We start from the raw sequence: 13,815 nt of genomic DNA on the forward strand, positions 1-13,815 counted from the left end.
TGTTCTAAGCTTAACGTTTGAAGTTATATATAAGAAACGAAAAACTGACCTAAAAATATCATCCTTACACATTAGAGTTTTAAAGGAGGATCATACAAAAAAATATCAAGATCCCGTCCATCATCAGAGTTTAATCACTAGGATCCCACCCACAAAATATAAAGATCCCCCAACAGAAATAAAACATCATCCTACATCATCATACATCATCCTAATCATACATAATACAGAACAAGAGTTTAAGTATTTGAAACAAAGTTTATAATTAGTCCCGAATTGGGGGAGGATCATAGAGCCCAAAGTCGTCCATGTAGTTCTCCTTATTTGGTCCTCGGCATTCAATCTCGTGAAATAAGTCACAAGCCAACTTCTCCCTTATCCATGTGATGTTTGCGTCGCACAAAGTAGTAGGAAAAGTTATCCCCAGAGCATGACATTTTATGTACTTCAAAGTATACACAGCACAGTCACCTGGTTTCCTGTTCGGAGGTGTTCCCTTTATAACCCGCTCATGAGTGAACTTCTCGTACGACCACATTTTCTTCAACTCTGGGGTGGCTAACTCCCGCAGCACGTAGGGAACCAACACGGGAATAGGCTCGATGGCATATGCAAGCTCTTCGTCGCTGGTGACACTCGGGATGCTATCCCAGACGACAATGTGTCTCATGGGAATCGATATCCACAAAGCTACCCAATACGTCGACTTCACGTTTAATGGCGCGTATAAGTCGTCCACTTCCAGACACCATTGCTTGTTAGTCTGAGCATACGGTGGATACTCCCCGGCGTGGTAGCTGAAGGCACCGGCCGGCAACAGTTTCCCAGATCCATTAGCATGTGCCTCAGACTTGACAAAGTCTATGTACTTCGTTGTCCACAGATGAGTGAACATAGCGTCTAGGAAAGCCACTCTACTTGTTTTAAACCTCTCCGGATGCTCTGCATGTCGATGTCTTAATAGATTCAACCCCGCATCCATGTGCTGGATAACCACATGGATTTAAAAAAATAGGGTTATATTCTGAAGTTTTCTAGTATACTTGAAGTAGAAGTTTTCTAGTAGACTAACCGAATCTCGTAGCCACACTGCTTTTGTCTGCAGTTCGTACCACCACATACAAGTTCTGGATTTCTCTGGAACCTTTTTCTTGTACATCCTACGGGTGATGACATACCTTAAAAGTTACTAGAGTTTCGTAAAATAGAATTTTTGAAACATACCATAAAAGTTAGAAGACTTACGATCTTTCTTTAAGAAATCAAGTCAAACCTTCTTCAAGTCCTTGTCTGCTTTATCAAAAGGATTGAACGCTGACGTGGCTGACTTATCACTAATGATTGTCTTGGCTGTGTTATCACCAACAAACGGAGAACGTTGACTTGACGCCAACCTCTTAGCCCTTTTGACCTTGCCATGTGCCGCAATCCTAGCTGCTTCTTTCCTTGGTTCTTGTTTCTTGGCTCTAGCAGTCAACTCGGCAGCTGTTTGGATTTCCGTGCGAATAAACACAGGTGGATCTGACTCAGTGTCAGATGAATCAGAGCTGACTATCTTTGGCACCTTTGTATTCGTACGAGTCACAGCTGGAGATGTTTTCGAGGTTTGAGATTGACCTGGCTTGTTCTGCAAATTCCGATTTAAAAGTTACATGATCATTTATGAAAATAAATAATATTAAAGTCGCATCATATGTTTAGAAGTCTCGAATAAAACAAACAAAGACAACACGGATAAAGAAGTCTACTTCACATAAGGAAGTCTACTTCACACGGATAAGGAAGTCTACTTCACATAAGGAAGTCTACTTCACATAAGGTAGACAACACTTGTTTAGCACTTGTTTTTCTGTCTTCGAAGTTGAGAACTTCTGGAAGTCTATTTTTTTTCGCCTTGTACCTGGTATAGTGATTGTGAGAGATCGTAGTAGGAAATTGCAAGTGTTCAGAACTAACCATATCCGCCTGAGAGTCCTTCTTCTATTCCTTTGATACAGCCTCTTGTCTACCAGTAGCCGCTTGAGAGTCCTTCTGTTCCTTTGGTGCAGCCTCTTTCGTACCATTAGCTGCCTGAGAGTCCTCCTTCTGTTCCTTTGATAAATAATCAGCCTCTTTCGTACCAGTTACATCTCCCTTCATTTTGGTAAGATCCGAAGACAGACTTTCAATCTTATCAGTCAACAAGTCAATCCGCAAATCGCAATTGCTGAAACCTTCTTTCATCTGATCGAGCAGAGCTGCTCCCCACATGCTGAACTCATTTTTAAAGGAATCCACAATGTTGAATTCCATGTCAGTCGAAGGACCTGGACAGTGCCTCTTCCCACTTGGTTCACCAAATTCACCGGCTCTCTTATTCGATCCCTTTTCTTCAACCTTAACCTTTGGATTGTTGGATTCATGAATACCAACCGTCTCCCACAAACCTCTCACCCACTTCTATTTACCAAAATCCCCATTGAATGCTTTCAAAATGTTATCAATCTTCTCATATGCTTCATCGTCTTGCCAAACAGGACTAATCATGCCACCAATGGTTTTGAAGTTTCTGAAGTTCGTCTACTATTTATATAAAACAGGAAGCAAAAGCAAGTTCAAATCTAACACAATGCGGTTACCGACTCATCTAATATCGTAGATAAACTATAGACAAATCACAGGGATGCGTACCTGTTTTAGAATATGCTCTTTGACATATTTTCTTCCGCGAGAACCGCGATAAGCAAGCAATAGTGGACTTGGATTACCTGGCAACGGTTCCCCAATTATTTTGGCAAAATCAGGCATAGATTCGTACACCCATATCTGCAGAGGTTCGACAAATCCGTCTAAGGTGTAACTCTGCTTGTTTAAGTCCTTCTCCTTAACAGACTGAATCAGGTTCTTGAAAGCAACTCTTCCCCAAGGATAATCAAGAAATGCATCTAAATCCATGACTAGCCTAGCCATATTTACACGGGTGGGCGTTGATGGTTTCCTAGCTTCTATAAACCCAGCGTAGATGGCTAAATAACCCAACCTAACACGATCGATTCTATCCCAATCGTTTGAGTTCTTACATGCTACGACCAGTTGCTCAATACTCGGGCCGTTGTCTAAATTGACTCCAAGCTTCTCCCAAAACTCTTCCATCTCGTCTGAAACCTCAACATCTGGCTGCTCCAACGTCTCGACATCTTCACAGTTAAGTCCAGTGATGGCTTCAAACTCATTCAAAGAAAATCGTAAAGGGTTAGATCCAACAAGACTCCAAATCTTGTACTTTTTGTTGCAGACTATCTAGAAGGTGAGCATATGCTGAACCAGTCTGGAAGCCCATTCAAATTGGAGACGGTTGAACTGTAACAGGACACCCAGTCGAGATTGATAAATCTCGTCCCATTCATCCAGCTAGAGAGCTTTGTAGAGTTCATCAAACAGCTTTGTATCATTGCTGTAATAGCCGATGCTTTTTTGAGGAAGCGGCTCTTCACCTTTCGTGTAAAACCTCCGAGGAAATTCTGGTTTTCTCTCATCCATTCTGCAAGATAAGATTAGGTTTGGTGGGGAAATTAAAAAAAAATTCAGAAATAGGAAGACTAATCCAATAAGTCTATGCGTCAAATTGGAAAAGAAGGCTACTATCGAATTGCAAAAGAAGTCAACCTTCAGTTTGATCGAAGAGGACAATGGCGGCGAAGCCGATGCGGCGAAGATGAAGCTGAAGCGACTGGGTTGAAAAATACAGAGTTCGTCGAGATCTGGTACAAATAAGTTAAACAAAGTAAGTAAACTGACAATCCGAAAGATAGAAATTTAGGTTTAACATGAAAAAAAAAGAATGGAAAATCAACCGTTAGTGATAAGCGATAGAGATAAGCGGCAGAGATAAGCGGAAGCGAAGAGTTTTCTAGTTCCTTATGAGGAAGAATTAGAGATAACTATCCTTTGTTATCCCCGTTTTTAAGTTGTAAAAATTAAAATAATTATAATAATCCCGGTTTTATAAAACCAAAACTGTTTTATTAGAAACAGTACCGGAAATTAATTAAGAAATTGTAAAGGATCCGATTAAAACCGGATCTCGCATATCGTTAAATTAAACATATAGATATTACCGCCAACTAACGTCAAATCAATTTATACCTTGTAATGATTATGTTGACGACTTCTCTGGCAGACTTCACCATGGGAAACTGAACCATCTGCAAATCCATCAAATCAAATTAATTTTTGTACTTTATGCTGAAGACTTATCAAGTAAACTTCTTTCTAGGGAAACTAAAACATACTTTAAACTGCAAAACTATCAAATTAAATTAATTTTTGTACTATTATGCTGAAGACATATCAAATAGACTTCATTCTGGGGAAACTAAAATGTACTTTAAACTGCAAAACTATCAAATCTAATTAATTTTTGTACTATTATGCTGAAGACTTATCAAGTAGACTTCTTTCTGGGGAACTAAAACTTACTTTAAACAGCAAATCTATCTAATCAACCAAATTAATTCAGGGACAAAAGTTGCGTGTGAATATAGAATTCTACACTTACAAGTATAAAGTGATATGCTATATAATCTTTCTAAGAATGAAACAAACGTGAAGTGATGTAGAGAAAGTTTCAATTACCCAACCGTGTTCAGTCTCCAATTAAGGGTGGATGATTTATATTGACCGATACAAGACTTTCAATCACCAATTCTCTGTCGTCAAGATGAACTACGTACTATTTTTAAAAAAGAGAAAAGAAATGATTGACTGATAACATTTTTGGTTGTAGTTTTAAAATAATCAAAAGGCCCTGGGCTGGTTTATATATACGAGACAAAACGGTTACAATGAACAATTACATAATTAATAACGCAAACTGTCGCGTCGTAAATCATTAACGAGTAGACTTCGTCGACTGACTTCTTAATGGAGAAGTCTACTAAATATGTCAAATAATGAAGTTAACGATATCGTCCAAATATTACAGAAACTGAAGCAAGTTTAATAGATTACAGACATAAATACGCAATTCAAACAAACGGCCACGATAAAGAGAGGTTACAGATTTTAATTGAAAGATCTACGAAGCAAAAGAGATTAATACAGCAATTAAAATTATACCGGCGATTAAGACATTCTCGACCACCCCGCGTACACGACGAATTGACTGACGTAATTCCTTCATCTGATCTTTCACCTTGTCTAGCTCCTGCTGAACCCATAGCATTTCATCATTTTCCTGGATGGCTGTAATAGAATCCCTTTGGTCAGCAAGTCCACCTCTCATTGCTTGAAGTTCTTGCATAATAGCCTCATCCCACCATTTCATAATATGGTCCTCTCCATCCTATACCATACCATAGAAATAAATATACCATAAGAATATTATCTATACTCAAATAATAATTATACCAAACGAATAAATCATCATACAATCTAACAACCTCATGGTTATTGCATCCAAAGAAAATCCTTCCAGGATTGTCGGATGTGGTGGAACATTTCATAACGGTTTCCCTTCCGCAGAAATATCTGTCAGGAATTCCAACTGTCAGGCCAAGAAAGTTTACTTTGGGTGGACCTTCACTCCATACTTGCAAAGAACTAGAAGATGGCTGAGTGTAGCTGTGTAACCCCATATCTGTGTGCAAAATGAACAAAAAACTATGAGAACATATATATTTTCAAACAAAATTAGCTAAAGCGTTACAAAAGCAAATAGCCGACTTCCTATGATGAGAATACTTATCTGAGATGTCCTTGAGTTTCGAAGACGATAAATGATGAGGATAGAATCTGAATTTTCGAGAGCAACAATATCGGAATTTTAGAGAGAGAAATTGTGGAGAGAGAGAAAGCACATACAAACTAGGATTCACCTACAGAAAGAAGTATTTATATGGTTACCAAATCTGGTTAGGTTAAAATCAGGGAATTGGTACACATTCGGTTAGGTTCAGCTATCGGTTTGGTTAAATTGTCGGTGAACTTAAAATAATATAATATTAATAGTTGATGGCATTACAAAGTCAACCACTAATAGTCTACAGAGAAGTCTACTTAAGCAAACCCTAAATCAAATAATTTTGACCTAATCAGCCTTGCCTCCCTTAATTTGACTAGTTTATATGAAAGTTTATTTTATTACAATGCTGGAAGTCTGTGTGGTTATTATTTAGTCAATCGGTTTACCAAATTATTTTTTATAATTTTTAAAATTAAAATTTAACCTACAATTAAGGAGTAGACTTACTTTTAAGTCTTCTCATTGACGTCAATTTGAAATATACCTTACACAAATCTATAGCAGACTTCCTCGAGTTAAATCTGTCATTTCGGCTTCTGTTTTTTGTTTGGTCGTAAGGAAGTCAACTGTAATTTCAGTACCTTTAGTGATTATGTTTCTCCTCTTTCGAATATGGGGTCTACGTTTTTATTTAAAACCAAATAAAGGTACAAAAAATGCAATTGTCCCAATTTGTTTTGCATATATTATATTGGGTCTCAGTTTCAATGTCATTTCAGTTTAAAGTTGTAAATTTCACAATTTGTAATATTGATGTTGTAGAAGTTGGCACATGGACTACAGTTTTCAAGGTATTCTTTGATACATTTTCGAGTGAATAACACTTCGATGGAGCAAATCGTGAATACTAAATTGTTGGATCGTACCAACTCTAGGTAACATGTCATTTAATTTTCCTTTGGTTTTCACTAATAGATTATCACTTAGTTGATCAAGTGGTAGAAAAATTTGCTGTTTGAGTTTTTAAAGTACAACAGAAAAGAAAAACAAGCCAAAGGAGTCACCTATTAATCGCTAATTTAGCGACTATTACTCCATGTTGATGCGTAGTCGCCAAATGAGCAACTAAATTACGACTGTAACTTTCAAACAACAACTTAGTCATAAAATAGTCATCAATTTATGACCAGAGTTACGACTACGACCTTGGTCGTAATTTAATGACGACATAGTAACTAATCTCTATCAGTCGCAGAGAAGTCATTATGTAGTCACAATTCAGTTGGCAAATTTGGCGACTACATATATAGTCACTAAGTGTAGTCGTTATCATAGCCGGCCACAAGGCCAAGCAAGCAAAGCATGTGTTTGCGGCCGCTCAGTATATAATTAAAAATCGGCCGATTTTAAAAGAAAAAGTCTTTTGGCCTAGTGGTGAGAACTTTAGTTGTTGAGCTTAAGTGCACGAGTTTGACTGTTACCAATGGTGTAGATACTTGTTTTCCTTGTTTTTAACAACAACATTATTTTTCTACAAAATTGGGGGACCCATTTTTTCCCCTTGCTTGTAGCTTTCTGGAACTCAGCGCCGGCTCTAGTCGTTATTCACCTGTTTTCTTGTAGTGTAGGCTAAGGTTACGATGGTTTCTACAGTTCATTTCATGTGATTAAGCGTTGATGGAAAAAATCCAAAAGATTTTCAGCATGAGATTTAAGGTGATGCATGGTCGAGATTGATGTACCAGAAAATTAAGGAACAAAACTAGTTTATTGAATTTTGATTCATGTATTCGTGCTTTCTTCTATGAAATTTAAGATTTTATATATATATGAAAATAGCACAATTTTGAGAATTATCTATAGAAACTACCACTAATTTAATCGGTTATTCATATTTGATAAAAAGATATTTAGCATCTATAATTACAAATGATACAATAATTTAAATCATTTATTAAAAATGACATTAATCTTAACATCAATTATTTATAATTGACATAAATATTTAACATCACTTATATAATTGATGCAAATTAAAATCACTTTTTGCAATTGATACATAACAACATCGATTACAATAACCGATACAAATATTTCATTAACTGATACAAATTATTTGCATCAACAAAATGTAAATCATTTATTAAAGTAATTTAAATTATTTTCACATCATTTAAATCTGATACAAAAATATAAAATAATATGTAAAATCACTCTTTTTTTTTTTTGTAGTGATATTAATTTGTATCTAATTTATGGTAATTTGCGATAATTAGTTATGAAGGAAAAATTTGTGAAAACAAAATAGTTACAATTTTTTTTTGTCTTAAAGCTATAACAAATTGTTTTTAGCTACGCAAAATGCTTTATATCTACACAATATTTTGTAACTATACAATCCAATTTTCCTAGTATATATCAACTATTTAAAAAAATTACATCCATTCAATTCATAAAAAATATATATCCATGACCTTATGAATTAAAATAAAACGAAACTTAAAAACAAACAAACATAGAAATGTTAGCGATTAGGTTTTAGAGCTGAATGTTTCACGGCGGCGGGTATCGGATGGATTTTTGGGGTTTCTTTTTGGATTTCGGGAACGGCTTGATGGGGAGAGGCGATCTATAGCGTCTTTAACGGTGATATATCGGGATTGGGTGGAATATATTCATGGGATTTGGGGAGGGAGGGATCTCGCTCTTCAGGGATATGGATCGGATCTATGGTTGTTATCACATAAGATGACGGATCCGATTTGGTTGGATTTGATTATGGTTATGGTGGGCTCCGTTGATGGTTATGATGGAGGATTCGGGTGTGGAAATGGAAAGAGGGAGATTTGGTTTCAGATTTTGTCGATGGGTCAGTTAGCTGGAACTTGGGGAGTGAGGGATTTCGTCTCTCAGGGATTCGGGTCGGCGGATTGGCTGTTAATACTGATAGCGATAAATCCGTTTTGCTGGGATACGGCTTTGGATTCCTCGAGACTTGTCTATGGATGTGTTAGGGGTTTTGGGTGTGTAAAAGGAAAGTGGGAGATTTGGGTTCAGGTTCTATCGGGTAAGCAAATATTCCTTAGACTTTTGTTTAGGGATTCTACAGCTGGTTTACGGGTTTGTGGATTAATGGAGATTGTGCTCTTTATTTCTGTGTTATGGGTATTTATTTGGTTCCTGATGGTGTCATGGTTCCTCATCTCGGTTTTTTCATTCAATCTCGGAGAAGCATTTTCCTCTCGAGTTTCTTTTGTTTTTATGTTGTTATCTTTGAGTTCTTCATTTCTGTCTCAAGGGTTTCATCGTGTTTCGGTTATTGGCAGGGTTAACATGGCTCAACTGAATCTCAACAAAGGTAAAGCTGCCTTGGTTCGAACAGAAACGGTCAAGATTTCAGATTCCGTTATGGCACATCGTATCCAACAATTTTCTCTCACTCTCATTGGGAGATTGATGAATCCAACGGTCCAGCGAATGGAATCCCTGGTCGCGAATTTGCCAAAGATCTGGAAGCTCGAGGAGAGGGTTGAAGGTGCTGACTTGGGTCGGGATACTTTCCAGTTCAATTTTGAGACAGAGGATGATCTCCAAGGAGTGCTAAGGAATGGTCCTTATCACTTTGATAACTGGATGTTGTCGTTGGTTCGTTGGGAGCCTATTATTTCTGATACTTATCCTTCAGCCATTACTTTTTGGGTTAAAGTCTCGGGGATACCAATGCATTTTTGGGAGGTTGCAACCCTTCAGGCAATTGGAAAGAAGGTTGGGATCCTTCGAGAGGTAGATGAGGAATCTGGTAGTTTACTTGTCACGATCAATGGGTTTAATCCTCTCATTTTTCATCTACTGGTCCCTTTTAATACTGGTGATGAGGTGGTGGCCTCGTTAGAGTATGAGAAGTTGCTGGGCTACTGTAGCCATTGCTTGAGGTTAACTCATGATGCTAAGGTATGTCCAGAGGTAAGTAAAAGTGAAGGGGGTCGGGGTCAGGGGGAAGTCGATGATAGGAGGGGAGGTTCGTGGAATCAACCCTTGCTCAAACCGAAGGTTCAACATTTTGAGGGTGGTTGGGAAAAGCCAAGGAAGTTTGCTAAACGTTCTCTGGATTTTAATTCAGAGTCTTATCGTGACAGAGATCATCAGCTGGGGCGTAATGGTGAAAGCTCAAAGAATGGGCTTAGATTTCAAGCAAAGAATCAGGGAGATTTTGGAATTCAGAGGAGTTATGGGAGAAATGCAGAGTCTAGGGAGGGTGCTGGTACTTTCTTGGTTCAACAGTCCCGTTCGCAACCTACTAGAAAGGGGAATGGACCTGCCTGGCCAAAACCTTTGTATCAGGCGAAGCAGAAGCTTGATTTGCAGGCTGCTGCTGTTCATGAGCCGGTCATCCCTTCAGTTAATGATTTGGTGGATCGGGATGAGAGACTCTCTAATGGAGGAAGTTAAGGGAACGAATGGTGGAGACAATGAGGTTGGGTTTTCAGTGAGTTCCGATGACTTACTCGAAGATGGGGAATATCATGAGGGTGAGGCTTCGGAACATGAAGAGGATACTGGTGTTGATGACGATGGTGTTCAGTCGGATAAGGAGAAGGGTATGTCAGATTCCGAGAACGTTGCTCCACAAGGTATTATCTCTAACTCTTCTTATCTCGTTGATGATTTGGGGCAGGTTAATAAGGCTATGAAAGCTTTTAAGTTGGGAAATACTAAGGTCATTAAGGCTAAGAAAGGTAGTTTTTCTGGTTATAGTGGTGCTAGGGGGAATAAAAGACATGTTGTAGCTATTGCTTCGCCGGGTAAACGGCTATTAGCTAAAGGTCTGTTATTGAAATCTGCAGGTGACGCTGGTAAGAATACAGGTACTGTCCGGTCAACTCAACAAAAGTCAGAGGGTGGCAGCAAGGGAGGAGGATCCCGCAAACAGAAGAAAGGGATGGTGGCTCTCCCGAAACCGCCGGCTCAAACGTGAAGATCTTGAGTTGGAACTGTCAGGGCATTGGTGCAGATCTGACAGAGAACTATCTGAAGGATTTATGGAAGCAGAATAAACCGGATATTTTATTTTTATCAGAAACAAAAAGATGTTTTTCTTATTTAAAAAAGTTTCAGAATAATTTCCGTTATCATCATTTGTATACGGTCGAACCCTATGGGTCTAGCGGTGGATTTTCTATAACAATAATATAAAACTTGAAGTTATTTCTGCTTGTGACCGGTTAATAGATGTTCAAGCTTTTTTGGGGTCTCAAATCTTTTTTATTTCTTTCGTTTATGGTGATCCTGTGCCGGGGTGTAGACAGGTGGTTTGGGACAAATTAATAGAAATTGGTGCGGTTTGGCAGGATCCTTGGTTTATGATAGGTGATTTTAATGAATTAATTGGTAATCATGAAAAATCGGGAGGTGCGTTAAGATCGGTTTCTTCCTTCCTTTCGTTTATTTCGATGATTCGAGAGTGTGGAATGTTAGAATTCCCGTGTTATGGGGATTTTCTTTCTTGGCGAGGTAATCGTTGCAATAACCAGGTGGTCCGTTGTAGGTTGGATCGCGCTCTAGGGAATGAAGATTGGCATGCGCTGTTCCCTTGTTCGCGAGTAGATTATCTGGAAATGATAGGTTCGGATCATCCCCCTATATTAGCCTCTTGTGCGAAATCTGGGGTTCGGCGGTTTCGTCAATTTCGTTTTGATAAGCGGTGGATGGGGAAAGAGGGGTTCTCCGGAGCCGTGGAATCGGGGTGGAATCGTACTAGAAATTTCAGAACACCGGTGTTTGTAGATAAAATTAAAAACTGTAGGAATTCTATTTCATGGTGGAGGAAGCAGAATGTTCCGAATAGTAACACTCTTATATCTTCCCTAAAGACGGCTTTAGAGGATGCTAAAAAAGATGATGCTATTTCGCAAGCGGAAATCCGTATTATTGAGAAGAAACTAAAGGATGCCTACCATGATGAGGAATTGTATTGGCAACAGAAAAGCAGGAAATTTTGGTTGCGGGTTGGGGATAAGAATACGAGTTTCTTTCATGCTTCTACTAAACAGAGGAGAGCTAGGAATAAGATTGTGGGGCTGTTTGATTCAGAGGATGTTTGGGTTGAATCGACTGAGGGTATGGAGAGGATTGCGTCAGATTATTTTAATAAGCTTTTTGACCATTCGGATGTTTGTGGTATTTCAGAGATGGTACAAGCGGTCAATCCTTTTGTTACCGAGCGTATGAATAGGGAGCTAACTAAGGATATATCGGAGATGGAAGTTCGTAAGGCCTTATTTGCGATGCACCCGGAGAAAACCCCGGGACCGGATGGGATGACCGCACTTTTCTTTCAGAGGTTTTGGGCGAGTCTTAAAGGGGATCTGGTTGTTCTAGTCAGAGATTTCTTTCGGACTGGACAGTTTGATCCAAGAATTAATGAAACTAATATTTGTCTGATCCCAAAGGTGGAAGTGCCTAAAAGAATGGCAGAGTTCAGGCCTATTAGTTTGTGTAATGTGAGTTATAAAATCATATCGAAGATTCTTTGTTTCCGGTTAAAAAAGATTTTGCCCTCGATTATTTCTGAAACACAATCGGCCTTTGTTTCTGGACGGTTAATTACAGATAATATTCTGGTGGCACAAGAGATGTTCCATGGTTTACAGACCAATAGGATGTGTAGTTCGGAATTTTTGGCTTTCAAAACGGATATGAGCAAGGCCTATGACCGAGTTGAATGGGACTTTTTAAAGGCGGTTTTATTAAGGCTAGGCTTCGATTCCAGATGGATTTCTTGGATAATGTGGTGTGTGAGTTCGGTTTCCTATCAAGTGTTGCTTAATGGTCAACCACGAGGCTCCATACTGCCAAAACGGGGACTGCGACAGGAGGATCCTTTATCCCCTTATCTGTTTATTCTTTGTACTGAGATGTTGATAGCTAATATAAAAAAGGCAGAGAGGGAGGAAAAATTATCGGGAGTCAAGATTGCCCGAGATTCTCCTCCTATTTCTCATCTGTTGTTTGCGGATGATAGTTTATTTTTTTGTAAAGCAGATGAGGAACAATGTTCAACGGTGATGGATATCATTGGTAACTATGGTAAAGCGTCAGGCCAAGAGGTAAACCTGGATAAATCCTCTATTATGTTCGGTAAAAAGTGCCTTCAGAGGTCAAGGAAAAGGTTAAGTCCGTCATTGGCATTTCCAAGGAGGGGGGTTTGGGCTCCTATTTGGGGATCCCTGAGAGTCTTGGAGGATCGAAAGCTCAAGTTTTCGGTTACGTTCGCGATTGGTTGAATGACCGGGTAAATGGCTGGAACGCAAAATTTTTATCTAAGGGAGGGAAGGAGGTTTTAATAAAGTCGGTAGCTTTGGCACTGCCCACGCATGTAATGTCATGTTTCAAACTTCCTCAAGGTTTAACATCTAAATTGACGAGTGCAATTTCAAATTTCTGGTGGAGTTCTGAAGGGAAAGATCGGGGGCTCCACTGGGTGGCTTGGGATAAAATGTGTAAGGATAAATCAGAGGGAGGTTTGGGATTTTGAGATTTGGAAATTTTTAATGATGCGTTATTGGCTAAACAGTATTGGCGTTTAATACAGTTTCTGAATTCTTTATTTGCTCAAGTTTTTAGGGGTCGATATTTCAGAAACAAACATCCGTTAATGGCTACAAAACCATATTCTCCCTCATTTGGGTGGAGAAGCATTTTCTCAACTAAATCCCTAGTGGAGAAAGGAGCCCGATGGTCGGTTGGCTCGGGTATTAACATTTCGGTCTGGCGTGATCCATGGATCCCGGACCAGCATCCTCGACCTGCAAACGGTAGGGGACGGCACCTTCATCCAAATTTAATGGTAAATCATATGATTAACCCACATACTAAAGAATGGCATCTCCCTATACTACAAGAGTATATGGATCCAGAGGATATTCAAACTATTCTTAGTTTGCCTATTAGCAAATCTTATAAACCAGATCGTTTGGTGTGGCATTATTCACATTCTGGTCGGTATTCGGTTAAATCAGGGTATAAGGTAGCCCAAGATATGAAAGCTGAAATTGAGTATGGTCCCAATTTTAATGCTCTGAAGGCTAAGGCTT

The sequence above is a fragment of the Camelina sativa genome, chromosome 12 (genome assembly GCF_000633955.1).
Source record: "Camelina sativa cultivar DH55 chromosome 12, Cs, whole genome shotgun sequence".
NCBI lineage: Eukaryota > Viridiplantae > Streptophyta > Magnoliopsida > Brassicales > Brassicaceae > Camelina > Camelina sativa.